The 14,499-nt window shown below is 40.4% G+C and overlaps 1 protein-coding gene and 1 long non-coding RNA gene across 15 annotated transcripts in view; both read right to left on the bottom strand.

Annotated features, from left to right (window-relative positions):
- SDK1 (sidekick cell adhesion molecule 1) overlaps positions 1-14,499 on the bottom strand; it is a 664,468-nt gene that overhangs the window by 526,666 nt on the left and 123,303 nt on the right. The window lies entirely within an intron of this gene.
- On the bottom strand, positions 10,732-13,753 carry LOC123343745. The gene is made up of 3 exons (XR_006572339.1): positions 13,714-13,753; positions 11,718-11,812; positions 10,732-11,134 (listed from the first exon to the last, which is right to left on the bottom strand). It is a non-coding gene; the product is annotated as an uncharacterized LOC123343745 (long non-coding RNA).

Below are 14,499 nucleotides of genomic sequence, written 5' to 3'. Positions count from 1 at the left end.
AATACATTGATGATGTTGGCTTGCTGACTCAGTTTGGTGAATCACTGCAGCTGATGGCTGGTCTGGTCAGACAAGTAGCAGCATGCACTGCCTGTTTATTAACCTGGATAAAACTAAATCCCTGGACATTTTCATCAAGCATCCTCCAAGTCAAAACTAAAATCAGCTCGGGCAACATCATAGACAGTGCTGGAAAATGCTCAAAATATGTGAATATTCACATGGCAGCAGCTGCTGCCATTTTTAAGGTCCTTCACCAAACTCTGTGGGGACATCATGACATCAAGCTTGCCACAAAGCTATGAATCTGTAGAACCATGACTATATCAACTTTATTGTATTGAAGTGAAATGTGGCACTTAAGAATGCTGAAAAATACTTGACTGATGTTTCCGTTCTCGCGGTCTTCATCAGCTGTTCCACATTAAGAGGCAGGACAGGATCAGAAATAAGGATATTTGAAGCTGACCTCAGCAACCACCTCCATCTACATGGATTCAGTTTTGGCAGCTTTCTTGGTATGGACATATTATCAGAGTGGAAGATAAAAGAATTCAAAAGCATATTTACCAAGGAATGCTACTACATGCCCATTGATCACATGGGTGCCAAATGCTTCAGTGGTGCGATAAAGAATGCTAGTGATGGGCATACAATGGATATCCAGCCAGACCACCTTAAGGACCTAACCAGAGATCAATCCAGGTGGCACTCAATATGCAAAGAGCCCACATCCCTTTGGGATTTGGCATGATGATGATTAAATCAAATCTCCTACAAGTTAACAGATCTAGCATTCATCTCCTGAAGCAAATTTAAAATGTATGCATTTTATTATGTTAGGGCCTTATTCATCAAGTTATCATATACCTAACTTTAAGGATAGACTACTCATATATTTAAAGTTAGGCATGTGTTTTAGTACCTTTATGAACTGGGGCCTATGGCTGAAATTTTCTCCTGAGCAAAGACACAACATGTCTATGCACAACTTAAGACCTTAAAATATGGAACACAGGTCTTGTGATGGCTCTCTACACAGTAGCGCCTAATAGCCCATCCTGTTTGGCAACAGGCTTCCCATAGTTGTTTATTTTTAACCAGTCTGACTGAGAAGTTTTAGACTCATTATTAAGAATTATGGGAAGATAACAGCAGTTCCCAATCAGTTTTTAGTTTCTGTGCAAGTTTGGGAATAATTTACCTTCCAATCCAATTTCTGACCAAATATGACTAAAATACAAACTCTGAAAAAGAATTTTAGTACAGTTTTTTTAGTCTAGCGTATTTTCAAAAAAAACCCCAAAATAATTAAAACTATTACTATATCTATCGGTATTGTAAAACGCGACACGGTCAGGCCAGATGGCTACAAGACAGTGGTCAAAGGTAGATACATTAGTTCCAGGTTAAGCAGGTCCCTTTTCTCTGGGTAAGATAACAGGGACTATTCCAGAACACTCAGGAACTTTCTAGAATTAATTAAGACTAATCAGGACACCTGGTTTAAAAAGGCTCTCACTCATTAGTGAGGTGTGCGTAAGGAGCTGGGAGTGAGAGGACGTGCTGCTGGAGGACTGAGGAGTACAAGCGTTAACAGACATCAGGAGGAAGATCCTGCGGTGAGGACAAAGAAGGTGTTGGGAGGAGTCCATGGGGAAGTAGTCCAGGGAATTGTAGCTGTTGTGCAGCTGTTCCAGAAGGTACTCTAGATAGCTGCAGTCCACAGGGTTGGAACCCAGGGTAAAGGGAGGGCCCGGGTTCTTCCCAAACCTCCCAACTCCTGATCCAACACAGGAGGTTCCACCAGAGGGGAAGGTCTCTGGGCTGTTTCCCGACCCACATGGTGGATCAGCAGAAACTGCGGGGATTGTTCTTACTCTTTTTTCCCCATACTGGCCAGTGATGAGGTTATCTGAGTGAACAGCAGATTTGAGCCACAAAGGTGGCCAAACTGAGGGCTACTGTGAATCTCTGAGGCAAGCAAAATCCACCAATAAGCGCAGGAACCACCGAAGTAGAGGAGGAGCTTTATCACAAAGAACTTATCACATATCAGAATATTTACAAATTTATTTTCTCAAAATTAAAGGAATCCTTCTAGGGCTGATGTATTCTTTGACTTGCAAGAGGGCAGATTGAATGAAGAAGTCAAGTTTGTGATTTCAGAGATCTGAAACAGGTATCATAACTCTAATAGTATGATTGGTGAAGCTTTTCAGAAGGTAAACTTTTCAGTTATAGGACTCCAATGTGAACTAATTATTATGTATAGAATTATATCTTCCAACGTGGTATTTTTTATCTTAGATTATAAACTAATGCTATTTTAATGAACAACAGCTCTATGTCCGTATTTTGATGCTAATCCTTTTCAGTTTACAAATGCTATCTATAAGCCTTATGGATAGTTAATACTTCTTGTGGTACTAATGCAATTTGAAGTCATTTGTTTGCATTTCATTATGTGGATTTATATAATTGTGACTAACACTAGCTGAGTGGTACAAGAGCTTTATGAAATGGAGCTTTAAAATGAGGGCACAATTATTCACTGACAAGTACAAAGTTGGTATCTTCAAGGTTACCCAGAGCAACACAATAAAATTAGTTTTCCTCTGGTCGATGTTGTATGATGGCATTAAGGGCATGTAAGTACTGGGCCAGTACAACGCTTCTACATGCCAGCTATAAAATAAATTAAACTTCATATCCAGCTAATACCAGCTTTTGTGTAACTAGTCATCATCCCCTTCATTGATAAGCCTTTTGTGACAAAAACAGATCTCATTTTCTGTAGAGTGAATTACAAAATAGAAAATATACAGAGTATCAAAATTTTGTTAGCATGCATGACATCTGTCAACTATTGTACTTAAATTATGCTTGAATTTGAAATACAGGAGCCAAATAGCTACAAAAATTTAATCAGTTTATACTAAAACTATTTTTCAAGTTGTCATTATCTTTGCAGCACACTATTTCTTATTTCTAAACTGGGAGAAAATGTATTGCTGATATGATAGCAACATTTTTCTATCCTGCCAGCAAGCAGTATTCCAATTCATATTTACCATGTGCCACTACTTCTCTACATTTCTGTGATACAGTCATTGGAACTAAATGAGGAGAGAGTCATAATGAGCTTCTAACCACAGAAAATAAGGGAATAAAAGGAAGCATGATAAAGTATCTCCATCTTAATTGCTTTTAACTGAGTTACTGCAGTGTGTAGAACACCTCTTACAAATACTGCATTAACTGAGGCTTGTAGAACCAATCCAGTTTACTAAACGTATCACAAGTATGAATATTAGATCAAATAGTATTTCTGCATATTTACATTAAAAGTACATAAGGTTATCTGCACAAAATAATGCTATAGTTCTAGTTGACTGAATTCTTATACCATGGGGTGAAGACAGTCCCTTAGAGGTTTATGCTTTGAAAATACATCCCTGTTCCAGCTGGAAATAAATGATCTTGACACATTATTACCTTTGACATTAGGATGAAATGTTGCTAAAAGAGCACACATCTTTCTAAATTCAGTTGTCCTTTTGATGTGCACCTTCACCACCCTAGTAACTAGTCTATGCCATAATTTCTCCTCACATAAGAATGACAGAAGGAAGTCAATACTAGCTGTTGTGATCTTTCAAATATTTTAAGAATAAATTAAGGTGAGATTCCTAGAATTATTTTATACTGTTGAAAAAGATAGCACTGACCTTCTAAAGAACCAACCCCTCTGATCTGTAAATTATCCTGCCTGATGTTACTGCAATGAATAAAAGCAATTTAAATGGAAAATATATTCAAATTAACTTCAAAAGTTCAAATGGTTGACTCATCATAGCCTAAAGAACCAAATTCAGTGCCCAAATTAAACATTTTCTAATTTGTGAGGGGTTTAGTCCATTTGATGCTTTTAGACATTTTTTACTATGTGGATGTATCAATGGCTAATGTAATTGTCAAGTGCAATTATACTTTCAATAGAGATACCTGCATGTGACCCAGGAAGTCCTCAATACCAACTGACAGGGTGCACACCATGCCATAAATCACATCAGGCCTGGCACACTCAGGCCTGGTCTACACTGGGGAGGGGGTCGAACTAAGGTACGCAACTTCAGCTACGCGAATAGCGTAGCTGAAGTCGAACTACCTTAGTTCGAACTACTTACCTGTCCTCACGGCGCGGGATCGACGTCCGCGGCTCCCCCATCGACTCCGCCACCGCCGTTCGTGGTGGTGGAGTTCCAGAGTCGACGGGAGCGCGTTCGGAGTTCGATATATCGCGTCTAGATGAGACGCGATATATCGAACTCCGAGAAGTCGATTGCTACCTGCCGATCCGGGCGGGTAGTATGGACGTACCCTCATTGTCCAAACATAGTGTTGTCATAATCTGTATCTAAAAGGTATCATGTAAGGTATCATATGCAATCCAGTAACTCACTGGTCATGAATATTATTGTGTGATGTGTATATACAGGCAGTGTATAATGAATTATAGATGTGCCCTGGAAATACAGTCTTAAAAGGTGTTTTGCAAGCAGTGCATAAACCCAGCCTGTCCTAGCCAAAGGAAAGTTGTTTTGCCTATTTTCCTGTGTCTCCTATGTAAAGTGAGCCAGATAACACCTCAGAGGACAATGAAAAGTACATCTACATAAAAGGTAAATAAAGCCATCAAACTAGATAAGCGGGAGGGGGAAGACTGCAGTTTTAATTATTATTAAATAATAATTATTATTATTTATTGGTTATTTCCACCACTTGCATCCGAAGAAGTGGGTATTCACCCACGAAAGCTCATGCTGCAAAACGTCTGTTAGTCTATAAGGTGCCACAGGATTCTTTGCTGCTTAATTATTATGATGGCAGATATAGCTTGCACTCCCAGGAAGCCTTCCTAGTTCTTGAAACAGAGGCAATAGGTTTTGGAGAAATACAAGCAAAGGCAAAAAGCCATTTTGGCATCCATCACCTGGGGGACACAAGAGACCAGAGCTCTTATAAACTGAGAAAGGTGAATCCTTCAGGCAAGAGAGTTGAAGTCTCTGGGAACTGACTTTAGATGATAAACCTGCTTAGACAATGATTGTAACTTGCTGACATTTTAGTCACTAGAAACCGTGTTTTGTTTTGTTTTACTTGTAACTATATTAAAAAAAATCTCAGTTCTGTGTATTAAACTGAAGTGTGGGCCTTCAGATAAACTAACAGTCTAGTAGAGTGGTTCTCAAAGCCGGTCCGCCGCTTGTTCAGGGAAAGCCCCTGGCGGGCCAGGCCAGTTTGTTTACCTGCCGTGTATGCAGGTTCGACCAATCGTGGCTCCCACTGGCTACAGTTTGCCGCTCCAGGCCAATGGGGGCTGCAGGAAGCAGCAGCCAGAACATCCCTCGGCCCACGCCACTTCCCGCAGCCCCATTGGCCTGGAGCAGCAAACCACGGCCAGTGGGAGTCGCGATCGTCCGAACCTGTGGATGCGGCAGGTAAACAAACCAGCCCAGCCCGTTAGCGGCTTTCCCTGAACAAGCAGCGGACCGGCTTTGAGAACCACTGGTCTAGTATGTATTCTGTCTCTTTGGAGATAGCAAACTTAATTACTTCTGTGAGGGTACAGCAAGATAGTCTGTCACTGCAGGAGAGATCGTTTGGGGGAAGGACTGGAAGGGCTGTTGGTGTCTCCCTGCAAGGAGTAACCAGGCTGGTGGAAGTCAAAGTGAGGCCATTGTGTGAGGATTACAGGGCAGGTAGTGACAGAGCCCCTAACTGGTCTGGGTGAACTCCCGAAGCACCACACTGCACGCCTAACATATTAGTACTAAGCCCTAAGAAGTAAGTCCATCCTCAGTAAAAACTGATATCAATGAAATCATCTGCTTTCTTGGATTCATCTCTTTTTCAATACATCCACCCAGTGTGCAGACTCCAGAATAATTTTAGTTGGGGTTTTACTTAGATTAATGTAACAGAATTCCAGTATCCTTTCTCATATATCAGCGTATGTGCAATGTGCCCAGCCATTTAACGGTGTAATCGTCAGCCAGGTGGAGAGGCTGGTGTCAAAGTAAGTCAGTCAAGCATATGAGACATAGTCTGAAGTTGACCGCAACTGCATCACAGGTCATTAGAAAACCCCATTTAAAGAGATTGGCCACACAATTGCCCTGTCCTGTTTGAAACCAGTTCAGAGATAACCACAGGTGCCTTGGCAGATCAAAACCTGGTGGACAGATATTTGGGTCAGTGACGAGAGAATGATTAACAACTGTTGCTGCTGACCACTGATTGCACCAAGCAGATTCCACTGTCATATCCTCTGGTGGCATAAATGACAATAAAGGGCATCTAGAAGACAGGAGATCTGGCACGTGTTGAAGAGGTCTGCATACAAAGGCAGGTCACTATTCTCATTGATCTTGGCCAGCAGCATGACAGAGGCCTTCTCACAGTGAATATGGGGTGGTGTTATGTTACTAAGGGCTTGTCTACACTGGCAATTAACAGCGCTGCAATTTTCTGGCTCGGGTGTGAAAAAACACCCCCCTGAGCGCAGCAAGTTGCAGCACTGTAAAACGCCAGTGTAAACAGTGCCCCAGCGCTGGGAGCCACGCCCCTCATTGAGGTGTTCTCTCCCAGCGCTGTGCTGCAACCACACAAGGAACATTAAAGCACTGCCATGGCAGCAATTTAGCAGTTCTAGTGTAGACTAGCCCTAAGTATTGGTAGCCGTGGCAATGGAGTTGCCTGTAAAATCCTGGTAACAATACCCATAGCGTTGTTAAGCTCTACATTGACCAGCCTCATGTGAGAGAAGCGACACTAGACAGGAGCACAGTACTCTATTGTTGAACATCAGAGGGCAAGGCCTGATGTTCTGAGTGTCCACGCACTTGAAACCCAGGTTCAATCAGCCAATTTTCTGAGCAGGTTGTTCCGAGTGCTGACTTTGGCTGCCGTCTTCCTCAAGTGGTTGCAGTACATTAATGACCTATCCAATGTCACACTGAGGTAAATTGGGTATGGATCATGCTGCAGGCGTTGTCCATTGAGGAAAATGAATGCTGACTTTATCAATAACCAGGTTCAGTTTAATGGTGTCTGGATAAATACTGTGCCTTAGTTCAGAATTTCCTGTTTAAATGGTAGATTTCAGTACCAGATCTTTGGGGCCACTTGGGGACTACGTTTATTAGGGAAGTTGTTTGTTTTTTTTAATTAGGGGGAAAATACATGAAAAAATCAGGTAATTGGACAAATTCTGAGATAACATATTTAACATCTGAACATTGTGGTTCCTCTTCTGTACCTAAAAGAGGTCAATTATACTAGATCTTTCAAACTTTCCTAGTATCCACCTTTTTAACTAGATTAAATTACTTTGAATTTAATCAGTCTTATATCTTAAACTCATAGGTCTGATAACACATTAATTTGTGCTCACCTCAATATAATTATTACCTCCTGATTCAGAATTACACTTCTACTCTTCTGATTGGTTATGTATGAAGTCTCCCATTTTTCCATTTAATAATATTTTATTCTCCAATGAGATGAGTGAATTCTTAGGAAGCCAGTCTTTCTGCCTTTTGTTCTCTGGGAACTCAGTGGGAGTTCTTCATTGTTTCCATGAGTATTCTCCTTCTACAATGGGTCACAAACCCTTCTGTCCCTTCAGGCTGACATCTATTCAGATCACAATCCTTTATGAAAACTTGAAAAGGTACGGCACTTCCTTCATACAGATATGTCTACCCATTATAGTGATCTGAATTGTCATTACAGGAATATGAAGTAGAGAGCAAACTATTGTCACTGCCTGTAATGACAGTATTTTGGTATCTTTCATCAAGGTGACTTGGACTCAATTACAAATGAGGATATTGCAATTTTCCAGAATTCTTAGATCTACTTTTCTTGGAGTTTTGACTTCTCAATGGGAAGGGTTGTTAGTCAGGTCAGAAGGGATAAGACACAGTGCCCAGAAAGGGTGTGGGCGAGATGGAGAGTGCAAGGTTTGGAAGGGAAGAGCTGGATTTCTCCTCCTTGGGTCCTCAGTCTTCCACTGGCCAGGCAGGGGGGACTGGGTGTGCTGACTGGCTCTTGCACTCCACCCCGACTCCTCATCCTTCTATTTAAACCCTTCTTGGGCTTTTCAAAAGAATTGTGACCCGTTAGCTGCTCCACTCTCCCTCATTCACCTTTGGGGGAATACAGGAGATATGTTTCAGGATGCTGTGGTAGTGACTGATCATGTGTTTTGAGATCAAGAAGGATTTTTTCCCATTGGGCCAAACTGTCTGAGATCCAGAGGGTTCTTGCATTCCTTGCATCATAATGAAAAGACTAGGACTTGAAAGTTTAATATAAGGAAAGGTAAGACTGTTTAGCTTGTTGCAACCTCTACCTGCGGGGAGGGTGAGAGGATTCAGAAGTGAGATGGGATAGGCCAAGGAGGATCTAACTTGAATAATTAGTAATATGGTGGGAGCCCTGTCACCCGACAGTGGACCCAGTCAGATGCCTGGTATGTAAGATTGAAGGGTGGGGATATCACACCCCACCCCAGAGTTAAATTCATGAAGTTGTGGCCTGCTACTTAAATCCATCTCTGGGTCTGTCATTCATTTGCCTGTGTGTCCTGATCAGTTCATGGAGATCTTTTTTGTTAATTGTGTTACTGTTCCACGTGCATCTCCCTTCAGGACTAATGGACAGCAGGACATTCTCAATTTGCACAAGCAACAGCATCCTGTTTACTAAAGGGATGTTTAGCATTCTCCAGTGGAAACCTCCTAAAAGAATATTTTCCTCAGATTAGACTTCCAGAGTTTTTCTCATTCTCAAATAAATGCTTCAACAAGCTATTAGTAATACTTGAAACTTGTCATGGTAATGGAAACCACCAGAGAAAGGAGGTAAGTGCTATAAGAAACTAGCTCAACATGTAATACCTATACTGAGATTCTTTACAAGCAATGTCATTCTAAAATGGCACACTGCCAATGCAGGTCAGTTAACAAGTAAAATTTTATTTTACGCCCTCTGTATGCCAGTTTAGAAAAAAATAGTATCTGCATAGTAATCCCTTAAGTAATACATTGCCAAACTATATATAATGAGGGGGGAGCATGTAATAAGGAAGAAATCCTAGATAGGCTCAGCAGTCCATAGGATGTGCTGGCCAATGGTAAAAAGGGTTTTCACGCAACTGAAAAGTTTGTCCTTGAACAATTTATTTTGGATATTCTAGAAGGGAAATTTTCCCAATGAGATTGAATTAAGGGCTTTACGTAACTGCACTATTACCAATTATTTCAGTGTTCTCTTTTAGCACTAAAGCCTCTGAAAGCTTTTTAGAGTTTGATGAATCATGTTTAAATATTAAAAACTCTTTAGCCAAAAATCTTGCCAAAGAAAACTAGGTCTCTGCTTTAAACCATCTAGTGGCTTCATGGGGCTCTAGGGATGCTCTACATATTCAGCTGATTGATTATCTCTTTTTGGTTGATGAAAATCACTTCACAATTTACACCTTTCAAGTCAGAGGCTAATACTCCCCCTTTAAATAATTTACTGTTCTCCATCAACCAGGACATATTTCTGTGTGGAATGTGCAGTATAACCATCTTTTTTAAAAAAACATTATTTGAAATGACAGGTTAGGAATAACAAATTATTTACAGTATCCCAAAATCATCTACCAGCAGATTCTTCACACACTAGTTTTTAAAGTCACACCACTTAACCCAAGAACAGGCTTTAGTTTGACTGCCCTGATTTGCTTGTTTGTGGAACCACATCTTTAAGGCCCAAGAGCAAGTATGGAGGCTTTACATTTATCTGACAGACTTACTTGCTTCTTTTCCAGATCAGTAGCTGTCTTCTTGCACAGTGCTCAGTACACTATTTGTTTTACTTTTCAGCTTAAATGTTCCTTAATTTGGAGCCATTTTCTCATTATGAGCTACTTTCTGTGAGAGAGACAACTCCTGGAGAAAACTGATTCCCTAAGGCAAAGAGATCAAGAGGGGAGTCAAGAAACACTTTACTGCCACTGGCTGTCCAGATACTAAACTAACTGCATCCCTTCCATTTTGAAATGACAAATAGTGCAAGATTTCATATATATATTATAGGAATACTCTCACTACAGTGTATATACTGTATCAGTAAATACCAGATACACCAGGTTCTGAGCAGGATTCAATGTACTCTAGTCCAAATTTCTTAAAACTGCGAAGTTTTGAAGGGATGAAACCACCAAGATATCACGGCTCCGAATGTGGCCTCTACGAGTTGTAATGTTGCTAATATGCTACCAAAAGGAAGAAATAAATATATTCCCCTTTTTCTCAGTGATGCAAAGACCAAAATTAATATTTACGTGAATACAGCTGGATCAGCTGAGAGTCTGAAGAGTAGAAATTTGTGCTGAAAGCACTGCTTCTGTTAAGCATCCCTTACAAATCTCCTGGGGCATTCTTGAATAGGAAATAGAAATTTGCCTAGTAATTGTTTATCTTGATATCAGTGTACAGACACAAAATTAATAGGTTGCAGTTCTTTGTACTGCCTGCAGGACAACCATCATCATCAATAACCAAGAATGATTTCAAGCGCCCTCTGCTGGTTCTTCATCTTTATTTACAAACTTTTTTGTAGTTGATATTTCCAAATCACTATTCTATTATATATGCTCCTTGCTGTATAAGAAATTAGTAATTTGTTTCCAAACATTAATAACTTTACCAAGTGAAAGTTTAATCATAGCTATTAGATTATTTAATATTTGTGAAGGACATTAAGATGAAAGGCACCTAGCTAAACATTATAATTATTTCTAGGTCTAATGAGAGTAAAATATAGAGATGAAAAGAATTACACTACCCTATTTTCTCTGTATCACACTGGCTTACTGCCTGACAGTAACTCGGTGAAGTGAAAAGCAGATGGAACCACTGTTCTTGCTCTAGATGCCATTGGTACAAGACACTCTTCATTGTACTACTTAGACTGCTGTTTCATTAGCAGTATGTTACCCCCTTAATGCTTCTTCTGGCCCAGCTCCCTGATTATGACACTAGAAACCACATGAGCAGCAAGACAGCAAATCTTCCTGTAAACAGAGAGAAAAGGGGAAGAATTCTTCAGGGTCTGAAAATAGCTAAAATTTAAAACAGTTAAATACTTTGGTCATTTTCTCACCCTGAATGTTACTTTTTAAAAAAAGGGAGGTCTGTTTAATAGTGACTCTAGCAACATTTTGAAATGTCAGACTTCTGTGGTATCTTATTCAAAGCCAGTTACATTGCTCCCATAATCCACAACACTGTCAGACATGTGATTGATAAGTAAGATGGTGCTGTTGAGTTTGTTCTCAAAATTTATGATCACATCTGCTTATCAGCTAAGCACTGAGCAGCACTCCCAAGGATTTTTTTTTTTACTTTGTTAAGCTGGAATGGCAAGAGGTTTCCCCTGCATGTTTGCACTAGATGGTTGTCTCTAGAGCCTGCCATTCAGAGATTAATATTTTCTTGGATAGTCATTCTTTTATATTTTGTTTGACTTGGCAGAGTCAGAGTATTGAAAAACTGGTTAGAATTCAAAGCAGACAAAAATAAGACCAGAAATTGACACATTTTTTAGTCCAAAGTACAGCTAAACTGCTACTGGTATTTTTTTCCCTGATGTCTTACCTGTCTCAGTGTGAATCACTGAAAACACGGAAAGTTGATCCCAACCTTACTGAATGGTTCGTCAGTCAAGCTCTGTTTATAAAACTCCAAATCATCTGGAAGTATAGATATGGATAAGAAGATTTTTCAAGTGGCTTTCACACAGTACGGTAGACTACAGCAGAATTTTACACTACAAAATATCTGATATTTGCCTTCTTGGTGTATGTGTGGGGTGGTTTGTTCGTTCGTTTGTTTTAAAGGAAGGACTTTTGATACAGCCCTGGCTGATTCAGTCCTACTGGATGGTCACAGGTCTACTATGTTGGATCCAACCTTTGAATCCTACATCCTATATACCAGTGGTGAGCAACCTGCAGCCAGTAGGCCGCATGTGGCCCATTAGGGTAATCTGATTGTGGGCCGCGAGACATTTTTCTGACATTGACTATCCGCAGGCATGGCCCCCTGCAGCTTCCAGTGGCTGGGAACGCTTCCTGCAGCTCCCATTGGCCGGGACGGTGAACCGCGGCCACTGGGAGCTGCGGACGCCCTTGCCTGCGGACAGTCAATGTCAGCAAAATGTCTCGCGGCCCGCAATCAGATTATCCTGATGGGCCGCATGCAGGCCTCAGGTTACCCACCACTGCTATATACCAACTGGTTCTGAGTAGTGTTCAGACCCTCTCTCTCGTTCTGGGCTCTCAGGCCAGACTTCCAGTTTTGGATATGGTAATTTGTAGTCCAATTGACCCCAATGCTGAGATCAGTGCTGAACCTCCCAAACCTTCCCAGTGGTTTGTGCATGCTCTCCCCACTCCTCCAGCTTAGTCTTCTGGTTCTGGTCTCTCTCTCCTTGCTACATAAATAGTGATCATAATAACAAATGGAATTCATAATTGGACCAAGCCATTCCTCAAATTGTCACAAACATGTCTACATCTCTCCTCTTCTTCAGTGCATAAGCGAAGGGGAAGTTGTATTTATTTCAAACTTCAGCAGCAGCTTGGATCGAGAAGGAATGTGAGAAGTAGCTGTTCTCTCCCATCTCTTCCCACCACATGTCCAGGATTGAGGATGTGTCCGAAGGAAAATCATCGTCCCACTCTAATACTACCATGAGAGGGAGTTGTGCCCTGAGGAAATCAGCAGGCTAGCTACATTTCTCATACTACTGCTTACATTGGCCGAACCACCCACTTCTTTCCTCTATCCCCTCCTCTACTCCTCTGCACATTGCCATCAGCAGGCGAGAGGAAATGGGGCTTTTTTTGCAAGGACCACTGCAACCTGGTTTGAGGTGTGTGTGAGAGATTGCCAAATTGACTGATCTTTTTTTTCTGGCAACAGTAAAGTCTGCTACTAGAGAGGAAAGCAGAAGCAAACAGATTCACTGCATATATCTCACCCAGTGAGCTCTCCCAGAGTGCTATACCTCTTGTCCTCCGCTCTTCTTAGAAACAGGAGGAAATGAGATAATTAAACTGGGCTCCCAACAGTTTATCAGAATACGTGGGTTTCCTTGCTTTTAAAGAAGACCAAGTCTGGTCTCATGTTTTGTTTATGGTTTGGGGGGGGGGGCTGGTGGGGAGATTATAGGGTTATTTTATATCAGTAAGTCTCTCAAATGGAGACTAAGAAATTGGATTCTACGACTAAGAATACATAGAATACACCCTACTCACATAGCAAGATGCTACTCAACATAAGCCAGAATTTAGCCCTTGGTGAATGTTTCTTTGAAACAAAACAACACCCGCCATTCTCTTGACATTTCTAAGAGCTATCATTTTGGGAAAAAATTTGTTTTAGATAATTGGTTTTTTTACTAAACTTAAATACTTTAAAACTTGGATAATACTGTTAGAGAAAACAATGCAAGGGAAATAAGTTTTTAGTTTTGACTCTGCTGAAGGAAATTTGTCAGTATGAGGAACCAGTTCTTCAGAAATACAAAAAACGTATTTCAGTTTTCAAAAGAAAAGGAAAACTCAGCTTTGTTGCCTTTAAGTATTACTTAAGATTTGGGTTCCATTTCCAGCTCTGCCACAGACTTCCTGAGTGACCTTGGGCAAATCACTTAATCCATCTGTGCCTTAGTTCCCCATCTGTAAAATGGAAATAATACTTTCACACCCTACAATGATAAATTCATCAATAGTTGTGAGGCACTAAGAGTCCACAGTGGTAAGTGTCACAGAAAAGGCTATACATCAAATAAATAAATAAATAAATATGTCCTGTCTGTTTAATTTAAAATCAAGTTCATCTGCTAAGTCCAACAATGATCTTATAAAGAAAGATATTTAAAGAAATATCTTGTATCATTACGTTTACAGAGGTGAATGCATTCAGAAAAGTATTCTGACCAGAGTCTGGGGGTCACTCCCTTGCAGCTGTGTCCTCTTAAAATGGTGGAAGACACTCAAGATCTCAGCTAGTTTGCCAGGCCAGGTATGAAAATAGGAATCTACCTACTAACAAATTAGCATGTAATAGCCTTGTGTCTTATGTTTAAATTAAATTAAATGTTATATTTATAACAGTTAGACAAGGTGGGTGAGTTAATATCCTTTATTGGACCATCTTCTGTCTCTTTCACCAACAGAAGTTGGTCCAATAAAAATATTACCTCATTCATCTTATCTTTCTAATATCCTGGAATCAACATAGCTTCAACTACACTGCCAACAATATTTTTACCAGAACAGTTACATAATACCTGAATGTTCCGGATCTGTTAACAAATTGATTTTAAAAAAAATATTGTTGACTTGATTGTTACAAAATAGCTAGGCCTTAA

Source organism: Mauremys mutica, chromosome 11 (genome assembly GCF_020497125.1).
Source record: "Mauremys mutica isolate MM-2020 ecotype Southern chromosome 11, ASM2049712v1, whole genome shotgun sequence".
Lineage (NCBI taxonomy): Eukaryota > Metazoa > Chordata > Testudines > Geoemydidae > Mauremys > Mauremys mutica.
This window is presented reverse-complemented; position numbering and strand designations above follow the sequence as displayed.